The sequence below is a fragment of the Tasmannia lanceolata genome, unplaced genomic scaffold (assembly GCF_043159265.1).
Source record: "Tasmannia lanceolata isolate RefF3 unplaced genomic scaffold, GAP_Taslan_0.1 ptg001303l, whole genome shotgun sequence".
Classification (NCBI taxonomy): Eukaryota; Viridiplantae; Streptophyta; class Magnoliopsida; order Canellales; family Winteraceae; genus Tasmannia; species Tasmannia lanceolata.
The window spans coordinates 12,501-22,500 of record NW_027519963.1 but is presented as its reverse complement, the minus strand read 5'-3'; positions in this window follow the sequence as shown (position 1 = coordinate 22,500).

The following is a 10,000-nucleotide window of genomic DNA, read 5'->3' as shown; positions in this document are numbered from 1 at the left end:
GGGCAAACAAGTGACGCCATGGCCTACTCGCCCACCGCCCTCTATATTGCCTAACCTTGGCAACCATGGTCCATTCCCCACTATATGCCATGGCCTTGTGCCCATGGTCTTCACAAGACAGCATCCAAGGCGCCTGAAAGGCCAAGGGAGCCCAACCCAGCAATGCCCAGCCAAGGCCAGGCATTCCAGTGCCTACCCGGGCAAAAACGCCCAAAGCATGCCCCATTCGTTAGCCTATCCAGGCAAAAACGCCCAAAACCAGCCCATTCCAGTGCCTATCCGGGGAAAACGCCCAAAGCATGCCCATTCCTTAGCCTATCCAGGCAAAAACGCCCAAAACCAGCACATTCCAGTGCCTATCCGGGCAAAAACGCCCTAAGCCTGCGCATTCCAGCGCCCCGCAGCATGCCACCCTCCTATAGGGTTTGCGCAACCAACCCGCCTAACCACCAGTGGCAACCAAAGGTGCTGTTAGTGACGACTTCTGAAGACGCAACGAGACGCGACGGGTTTGCGCCCAGACGCGACGAGGCGATGCGGGATCTGCGCCCAACCGTGCCTACACCCGCCGACTTGATGCGGGAGCTGCTGGCCCAAGCATGCCTAGCGTGCAAGGCCTGCGTGCAAGGCTAGTGTGCAAGGCTCGTGGGCAAGGCTAGTGCGCAAGGCTAGTGCCCAAGGTCTGTGTGCAAGGCTAGTGCCCAAGGCTAGTGAGCATGGCCTGTGTGCAAGGCTAGTGTGCAAGGCTTGTATGCAAGGCTAGTGTGCAAGGCTGGTGTGCAAGGCTTGTGGGCAAGGCTGGTGCGCAAGGCTAGTTCCCAAGGGTTGTGTGCAAGGCTAGTGCCCAAGGCAAGTGCGCAAGGCTCGTGCCCAAAGCTAGTGCGCAAGGCTTGTGTGCAAGGCTACTGCGATGGGCCAGTGCCCAAGGCTTGTGAGCAAGGCTTGTATGCATGGCTTGTGTGCAAGGCTAGCGTCCAAGGCTTGTGCGCATGGCTTGTGCGCAAGGCTTGTGTCCAAGGCTTTTGTGCAAGGCTCGTGCGCAAGGCTAGTGTGCAAGGCTTGTGCGCATTGGCAGGTAGCCCACCAGCATGCACGATCCAAATGCCACTCACGCGACAACACGGTGCCAAGCCGGGCATGGTGTGCACTCAAAACCAATCAACGGACAGAGGTCATGCGTCATGGGGGGGATCTAGCAAGGCCATGGGGAAGGTCATGGAGGACCTTGGAAGCAAGCGCAAGACGAGAGCGAATCGAACAAGGGGCCAGGACGGGGCCTTGTGCCCATGGTCTTCGCAAGACAGCGTCCAAGGCACCCGAAAGCCCAAGGGAACCCAAACCCGGCCGACACTTGCAATCGCACATGCTCTCTGCAACACACCATCAATGCCGCCCAACGGGGCCAGCACGAGCAGTCCTCCGCGGTCCCCTGGCCCTGCGCACGTTTGTCTTCGAAACCGAGCATCAATGCCACAGAAAGTGCCGGGGCGCCAGCTGGAGCCATCATCCGCGTTGTCATGGCTCGCTTGGCCTTGGCTTGCCAGGCCCCGACACGAGCAATCGCGCATTTTCTTTGCAACCGACCATCAATGCCGCCCAACGGGGCCAGCACGAGCAGTCATCCGCGGTCCCCTGGCCCTGCGCACGTTTGTCTTTGAAACCGAGCATCAATGCCACAGAAAGTGCCGGGGCGCCAGCTGGAGCCATCATCCGACGTGCCATGGCTCTGGTCCCATGGTCTTCGCAACCGAGCATTCGTGACACCCGCGGGGCCAGGACACCAACCCTTCCGACACGAGCATTCGCGCATGTTCTTTGGCCACACAACGGCGCCAGCACGAGCAAAATCATCCGCGGTGTGGTGGCCTTGCACGGCCTTTTGTCTTTGGAACCAACCATCAGTGCCACGGGAAGTGCCGGAGTCCCGGCATCCGCGGTGCCAAGTCATTGCGCCCTTGGTCTCTGCAGCGGGGCATGCCGGGCACTCCCAACCATTGCAAGCAAGCAAGCAAGCAAGAAAGAAAGTAAGTAAGTAAGTAAGTATTACATATAGGGGCGGGACATGCGGGGAGATCTGCGAAACGTGCATTACGGGGCACACGCGTACCTACCGGGGCATACCGACCCCTATTGGGGCACACGTGTGCATATCGGGGCATACCGGGCCTATCGGGGCACACGCGTACATACCGGGGCATACCGAGCCCTACTGGGGCACACGTGCGCATATCGGGGCGTACCAAGCCTATCGGGGCATACGCATGTATCCCAAGGCATACCGAGTCTATCCGGGCATACGCGTTCATACCGGGGCGTAACGGGCCTATCGGGGCATACTTGGGCATATCCGGGCAAAAAATGCCCAAAACTTGCGCAACCTTGGCAACCGTGGTCCATTCCTCTCTATATGCCTAGCCTTGCCAACCGTGGTCCATTCCTCACTATATGCCATGGCCTTGTGCCCATGGTCTTCCCAAGACAGCGTCCAAGGCCCCCGGAAGGCCAAGGGAGCCCAACCCAGCAATGCCCTGCTATGGCAAGCCAAGGCCAAGCATTCCGGTGCCTATCCGGGCAAAAATGCAATTCCTCTCTATATGCCTAGCCTTGGCAACCGTGGTCCATTCCCCACCATATGCCATGGCCTTGTGCCCATGGTCTTCCCAAGACAGTGTCCAAGGCGCCCGGAAGGCCAAGGGAGCCCAACCCAGCAATGCCCTGCTTTGGCAAGCCAAGGCCAAGCATTCCGGTGCCTAACCTTGGCAACCGTGGTCCTTTCCTCACCATATGCCATGGCCTTGTGCCCATGGTCTTCGCAAGACATCGTCCAAGGCGCCCAAAAGGCCAAGGGAGCCCAACCCAGCAATGCCTTGCTAGGACAAGCCAAGGCCAAGCATTCCGGTGCCTATCCGGGCAAAAACGCCCAAAGCATGCCCATTCCTTAGCCTATCCAGGCAAAAACGCCCAAAATCTGCACATTCTAGTGCCTATCCGGGCAAAAACGCCCACCAGCATGCCACCCTCCTATAGGGTTTGCGCAACCAACCAGCCTAACCACCAGTGGCAACCAAAGGTGCTGTTAGCGACGACTTCTGAAGACGCAACGAGACGCGACGTGTTTGCGCCCAGACGCGACGAGACGATGCGGGATCTGCGCCCAAGAATGCCTAGACCCGTCGACTTGATGCGGGATCAGCTCGCCCAAGCATGCCTAGTGTGCAAGGCCTGTGTGCAAGGCTAGTGTCCAAGGCTAGTGTGCAAGGCTCATGTGGAACGCTAGTGCGCAAGGCTAGTGCCCAAGGCTTGTGTGCCAGGCCCGTGTGCAAGGCTAGTGTCCAGGGCTTGTGTGCATTGCTTGAGTGCAAGGCTTGTGTGCATTGCTCGAGTGCATGGCTTGTGTGCAAGGGTTGTGCGCAAGGCTAGTGTGCGGGGCTTGTGCGCATGGCTAATGTGCACGGCTTGTGTGCATGGCTACCGTGCAAGGCTAGTTTGCATGGCTAGGGTGCAAGGCTCGCATGCGAGGCTAGTGTGCAAGGCTGCGTGCAAGGGAAGCGTGCAGGGCGAGTGTGCGAGGCCACTGTGCACGGCGCCAGCACTAGCGAGCCATCATCCGCGTTGCCATGGCTCGCTTGGCCTTGGCTTGCCAGGCCCCGACACGAGCAATCGCGCATTTTCTTTGCAACCGACCATCAATGCCGCCCAACGGGGCCAGCACGAGCAGTCATCCGCGGTCCCCTGGCCCTGCGCACGTTTGTCTTTGAAACCGAGCATCAATGCCACAGAAAGTGCCGGGGCGCCAGCTGGAGCCATCATCCGACGTGCCATGGCTCGCTTGGCCTTGGCTTGCCGGGCCCCGACACGAGCAATCGCGCATTTTCTTTGCAACCGACCATCAATGCCGCCCAACGGGGCCAGCACGAGCAGTCATCCGCGGTCCCCTGGCACTGCGCACGTTTGTCTTTGAAACCGAGCATCAATGCCACAGAAAGTGCCGGGGCGCCAGCTGGAGCCATCATCCGACGTGCCATGGCTCTGGTCCCATGGTCTTCGCAACCGAGCATTCGTGACACCCGCGGGGCCAGGACACCAACCCTTCCGACACGAGCATTCGCGCATGTTCTTTGGCCACACAACGGCGCCAGCACGAGCAAAATCATCCGCGGTGCGGTGGCCTTGCACGGCCTTTTGTCTTTGGAACCAACCATCAGTGCCACGGGAAGTGCCGGAGTCCCGGCATCCGCGGTGCCAAGTCATTGCGCCCTTGGTCTCTGCAGCGGGGCATGCCGGGCACTCCCAACCATTGCAAGCAAGCAAGCAAGCAAGAAAGAAAGTAAGTAAGTAAGTAAGTATTACATATAGGGGCGGGACATGCGGGGAGATCTGCGAAACGTGCATTACGGGGCACACGCGTACCTACCGGGGCATACCGACCCCTATTGGGGCACACGTGTGCATATCGGGGCATACCGGGCCTATCGGGGCACACGCGTACATACCGGGGCATACCGAGCCCTACTGGGGCACACGTGCGCATATCGGGGCGTACCAAGCCTATCGGGGCATACGCATGTATCCCAAGGCATACCGAGTCTATCCGGGCATACGCGTTCATACCGGGGCGTAACGGGCCTATCGGGGCATACTTGGGCATATCCGGGCAAAAAATGCCCAAAACTTGCGCAACCTTGGCAACCGTGGTCCATTCCTCTCTATATGCCTAGCCTTGCCAACCGTGGTCCATTCCTCACTATATGCCATGGCCTTGTGCCCATGGTCTTCCCAAGACAGCGTCCAAGGCCCCCGGAAGGCCAAGGGAGCCCAACCCAGCAATGCCCTGCTATGGCAAGCCAAGGCCAAGCATTCCGGTGCCTATCCGGGCAAAAATGCAATTCCTCTCTATATGCCTAGCCTTGGCAACCGTGGTCCATTCCCCACCATATGCCATGGCCTTGTGCCCATGGTCTTCCCAAGACAGTGTCCAAGGCGCCCGGAAGGCCAAGGGAGCCCAACCCAGCAATGCCCTGCTTTGGCAAGCCAAGGCCAAGCATTCCGGTGCCTAACCTTGGCAACCGTGGCCCTTTCCTCACCATATGCCATGGCCTTGTGCCCATGGTCTTCGCAAGACATCGTCCAAGGCGCCCAAAAGGCCAAGGGAGCCCAACCCAGCAATGCCTTGCTAGGACAAGCCAAGGCCAAGCATTCCGGTGCCTATCCGGGCAAAAACGCCCAAAGCATGCCCATTCCTTAGCCTATCCAGGCAAAAACGCCCAAAATCTGCACATTCTAGTGCCTATCCGGGCAAAAACGCCCACCAGCATGCCACCCTCCTATAGGGTTTGCGCAACCAACCAGCCTAACCACCAGTGGCAACCAAAGGTGCTGTTAGCGACGACTTCTGAAGACGCAACGAGACGCGACGTGTTTGCGCCCAGACGCGACGAGACGATGCGGGATCTGCGCCCAAGAATGCCTACACCCGTCGACTTGATGCGGGATCAGCTCGCCCAAGCATGCCTAGTGTGCAAGGCCTGTGTGCAAGGCTAGTGTCCAAGGCTAGTGTGCAAGGCTCATGTGGAACGCTAGTGCGCAAGGCTAGTGCCCAAGGCTTGTGTGCCAGGCCCGTGTGCAAGGCTAGTGTCCAGGGCTTGTGTGCATTGCTTGAGTGCAAGGCTTGTGTGCATTGCTTGTGTGCAAGGGTTGTGCGCAAGGCTAGTGTGCGGGGCTTGTGCGCATGGCTAATGTGCACGGCTTGTGTGCATGGCTACCGTGCAAGGCTAGTTTGCATGGCTAGGGTGCAAGGCTCGCATGCGAGGCTAGTGTGCAAGGCTGCGTGCAAGGGAAGCGTGCAGGGCGAGTGTGCGAGGCCACTGTGCACGGCGCCAGCACTAGCGAGCCATCATCCGCGTTGCCATGGCTCGCTTGGCCTTGGCTTGCCAGGCCCCGACACGAGCAATCGCGCATTTTCTTTGCAACCGACCATCAATGCCGCCCAACGGGGCCAGCACGAGCAGTCATCCGCGGTCCCCTGGCCCTGCGCACGTTTGTCTTTGAAACCGAGCATCAATGCCACAGAAAGTGCCGGGGCGCCAGCTGGAGCCATCATCCGACGTGCCATGGCTCTGGTCCCATGGTCTTCGCAACCGAGCATTCGTGACACCCGCGGGGCCAGGACACCAACCCTTCCGACACGAGCATTCGCGCATGTTCTTTGGCCACACAACGGCGCCAGCACGAGCAAAATCATCCGCGGTGCGGTGGCCTTGCACGGCCTTTTGTCTTTGGAACCAACCATCAGTGCCACGGGAAGTGCCGGAGTCCCGGCATCCGCGGTGCCAAGTCATTGCGCCCTTGGTCTCTGCAGCGGGGCATGCCGGGCACTCCCAACCATTGCAAGCAAGCAAGCAAGCAAGAAAGAAAGTAAGTAAGTAAGTAAGTATTACATATAGGGGCGGGACATGCGGGGAGATCTGCGAAACGTGCATTACGGGGCACACGCGTACCTACCGGGGCATACCGACCCCTATTGGGGCACACGTGTGCATATCGGGGCATACCGGGCCTATCGGGGCACACGCGTACATACCGGGGCATACCGAGCCCTACTGGGGCACACGTGCGCATATCGGGGCGTACCAAGCCTATCGGGGCATACGCATGTATCCCAAGGCATACCGAGTCTATCCGGGCATACGCGTTCATACCGGGGCGTAACGGGCCTATCGGGGCATACTTGGGCATATCCGGGCAAAAAATGCCCAAAACTTGCGCAACCTTGGCAACCGTGGTCCATTCCTCTCTATATGCCTAGCCTTGCCAACCGTGGTCCATTCCTCACTATATGCCATGGCCTTGTGCCCATGGTCTTCCCAAGACAGCGTCCAAGGCCCCCGGAAGGCCAAGGGAGCCCAACCCAGCAATGCCCTGCTATGGCAAGCCAAGGCCAAGCATTCCGGTGCCTATCCGGGCAAAAATGCAATTCCTCTCTATATGCCTAGCCTTGGCAACCGTGGTCCATTCCCCACCATATGCCATGGCCTTGTGCCCATGGTCTTCCCAAGACAGTGTCCAAGGCGCCCGGAAGGCCAAGGGAGCCCAACCCAGCAATGCCCTGCTTTGGCAAGCCAAGGCCAAGCATTCCGGTGCCTAACCTTGGCAACCGTGGCCCTTTCCTCACCATATGCCATGGCCTTGTGCCCATGGTCTTCGCAAGACATCGTCCAAGGCGCCCAAAAGGCCAAGGGAGCCCAACCCAGCAATGCCTTGCTAGGACAAGCCAAGGCCAAGCATTCCGGTGCCTATCCGGGCAAAAACGCCCAAAGCATGCCCATTCCTTAGCCTATCCAGGCAAAAACGCCCAAAATCTGCACATTCTAGTGCCTATCCGGGCAAAAACGCCCACCAGCATGCCACCCTCCTATAGGGTTTGCGCAACCAACCAGCCTAACCACCAGTGGCAACCAAAGGTGCTGTTAGCGACGACTTCTGAAGACGCAACGAGACGCGACGTGTTTGCGCCCAGACGCGACGAGACGATGCGGGATCTGCGCCCAAGAATGCCTAGACCCGTCGACTTGATGCGGGATCAGCTCGCCCAAGCATGCCTAGTGTGCAAGGCCTGTGTGCAAGGCTAGTGTCCAAGGCTAGTGTGCAAGGCTCATGTGGAACGCTAGTGCGCAAGGCTAGTGCCCAAGGCTTGTGTGCCAGGCCCGTGTGCAAGGCTAGTGTCCAGGGCTTGTGTGCATTGCTTGAGTGCAAGGCTTGTGTGCATTGCTTGTGTGCAAGGGTTGTGCGCAAGGCTAGTGTGCGGGGCTTGTGCGCATGGCTAATGTGCACGGCTTGTGTGCATGGCTACCGTGCAAGGCTAGTTTGCATGGCTAGGGTGCAAGGCTCGCATGCGAGGCTAGTGTGCAAGGCTGCGTGCAAGGGAAGCGTGCAGGGCGAGTGTGCGAGGCCACTGTGCACGGCGCCAGCACTAGCGAGCCATCATCCGCGTTGCCATGGCTCGCTTGGCCTTGGCTTGCCAGGCCCCGACACGAGCAATCGCGCATTTTCTTTGCAACCGACCATCAATGCCGCCCAACGGGGCCAGCACGAGCAGTCATCCGCGGTCCCCTGGCCCTGCGCACGTTTGTCTTTGAAACCGAGCATCAATGCCACAGAAAGTGCCGGGGCGCCAGCTGGAGCCATCATCCGACGTGCCATGGCTCGCTTGGCCTTGGCTTGCCGGGCCCCGACACGAGCAATCGCGCATTTTCTTTGCAACCGACCATCAATGCCGCCCAACGGGGCCAGCACGAGCAGTCATCCGCGGTCCCCTGGCCCTGCGCACGTTTGTCTTTGAAACCGAGCATCAATGCCACAGAAAGTGCCGGGGCGCCAGCTGGAGCCATCATCCGACGTGCCATGGCTCTGGTCCCATGGTCTTCGCAACCGAGCATTCGTGACACCCGCGGGGCCAGGACACCAACCCTTCCGACACGAGCATTCGCGCATGTTCTTTGGCCACACAACGGCGCCAGCACGAGCAAAATCATCCGCGGTGCGGTGGCCTTGCACGGCCTTTTGTCTTTGGAACCAACCATCAGTGCCACGGGAAGTGCCGGAGTCCCGGCATCCGCGGTGCCAAGTCATTGCGCCCTTGGTCTCTGCAGCGGGGCATGCCGGGCACTCCCAACCATTGCAAGCAAGCAAGCAAGCAAGAAAGAAAGTAAGTAAGTAAGTAAGTATTACATATAGGGGCGGGACATGCGGGGAGATCTGCGAAACGTGCATTACGGGGCACACGCGTACCTACCGGGGCATACCGACCCCTATTGGGGCACACGTGTGCATATCGGGGCATACCGGGCCTATCGGGGCACACGCGTACATACCGGGGCATACCGAGCCCTACTGGGGCACACGTGCGCATATCGGGGCGTACCAAGCCTATCGGGGCATACGCATGTATCCCAAGGCATACCGAGTCTATCCGGGCATACGCGTTCATACCGGGGCGTAACGGGCCTATCGGGGCATACTTGGGCATATCCGGGCAAAAAATGCCCAAAACTTGCGCAACCTTGGCAACCGTGGTCCATTCCTCTCTATATGCCTAGCCTTGCCAACCGTGGTCCATTCCTCACTATATGCCATGGCCTTGTGCCCATGGTCTTCCCAAGACAGCGTCCAAGGCCCCCGGAAGGCCAAGGGAGCCCAACCCAGCAATGCCCTGCTATGGCAAGCCAAGGCCAAGCATTCCGGTGCCTATCCGGGCAAAAATGCGATTCCTCTCTATATGCCTAGCCTTGGCAACCGTGGTCCATTCCCCACCATATGCCATGGCCTTGTGCCCATGGTCTTCCCAAGACAGTGTCCAAGGCGCCCGGAAGGCCAAGGGAGCCCAACCCAGCAATGCCCTGCTTTGGCAAGCCAAGGCCAAGCATTCCGGTGCCTAACCTTGGCAACCGTGGTCCTTTCCTCACCATATGCCATGGCCTTGTGCCCATGGTCTTCGCAAGACATCGTCCAAGGCGCCCAAAAGGCCAAGGGAGCCCAACCCAGCAATGCCCTGCTAGGGCAAGCCAAGGCCAAGCATTCCGGTGCCTAACCTTGGCAACCGTGGTCCTTTCCTCACCATATGCCATGGCCTTGTGCCCATGGTCTTCGCAAGACATCGTCCAAGGCGCCCAAAAGGCCAAGGGAGCCCAACCCAGCAATGCCTTGCTAGGACAAGCCAAGGCCAAGCATTCCGGTGCCTATCCGGGCAAAAACGCCCAAAGCATGCCCATTCCTTAGCCTATCCAGGCAAAAACGCCCAAAATCTGCACATTCTAGTGCCTATCCGGGCAAAAACGCCCACCAGCATGCCACCCTCCTATAGGGTTTGCGCAACCAACCAGCCTAACCACCAGTGGCAACCAAAGGTGCTGTTAGCGACGACTTCTGAAGACGCAACGAGACGCGACGTGTTTGCGCCCAGACGCGACGAGACGATGCGGGATCTGCGCCCAAGAATGCCTAG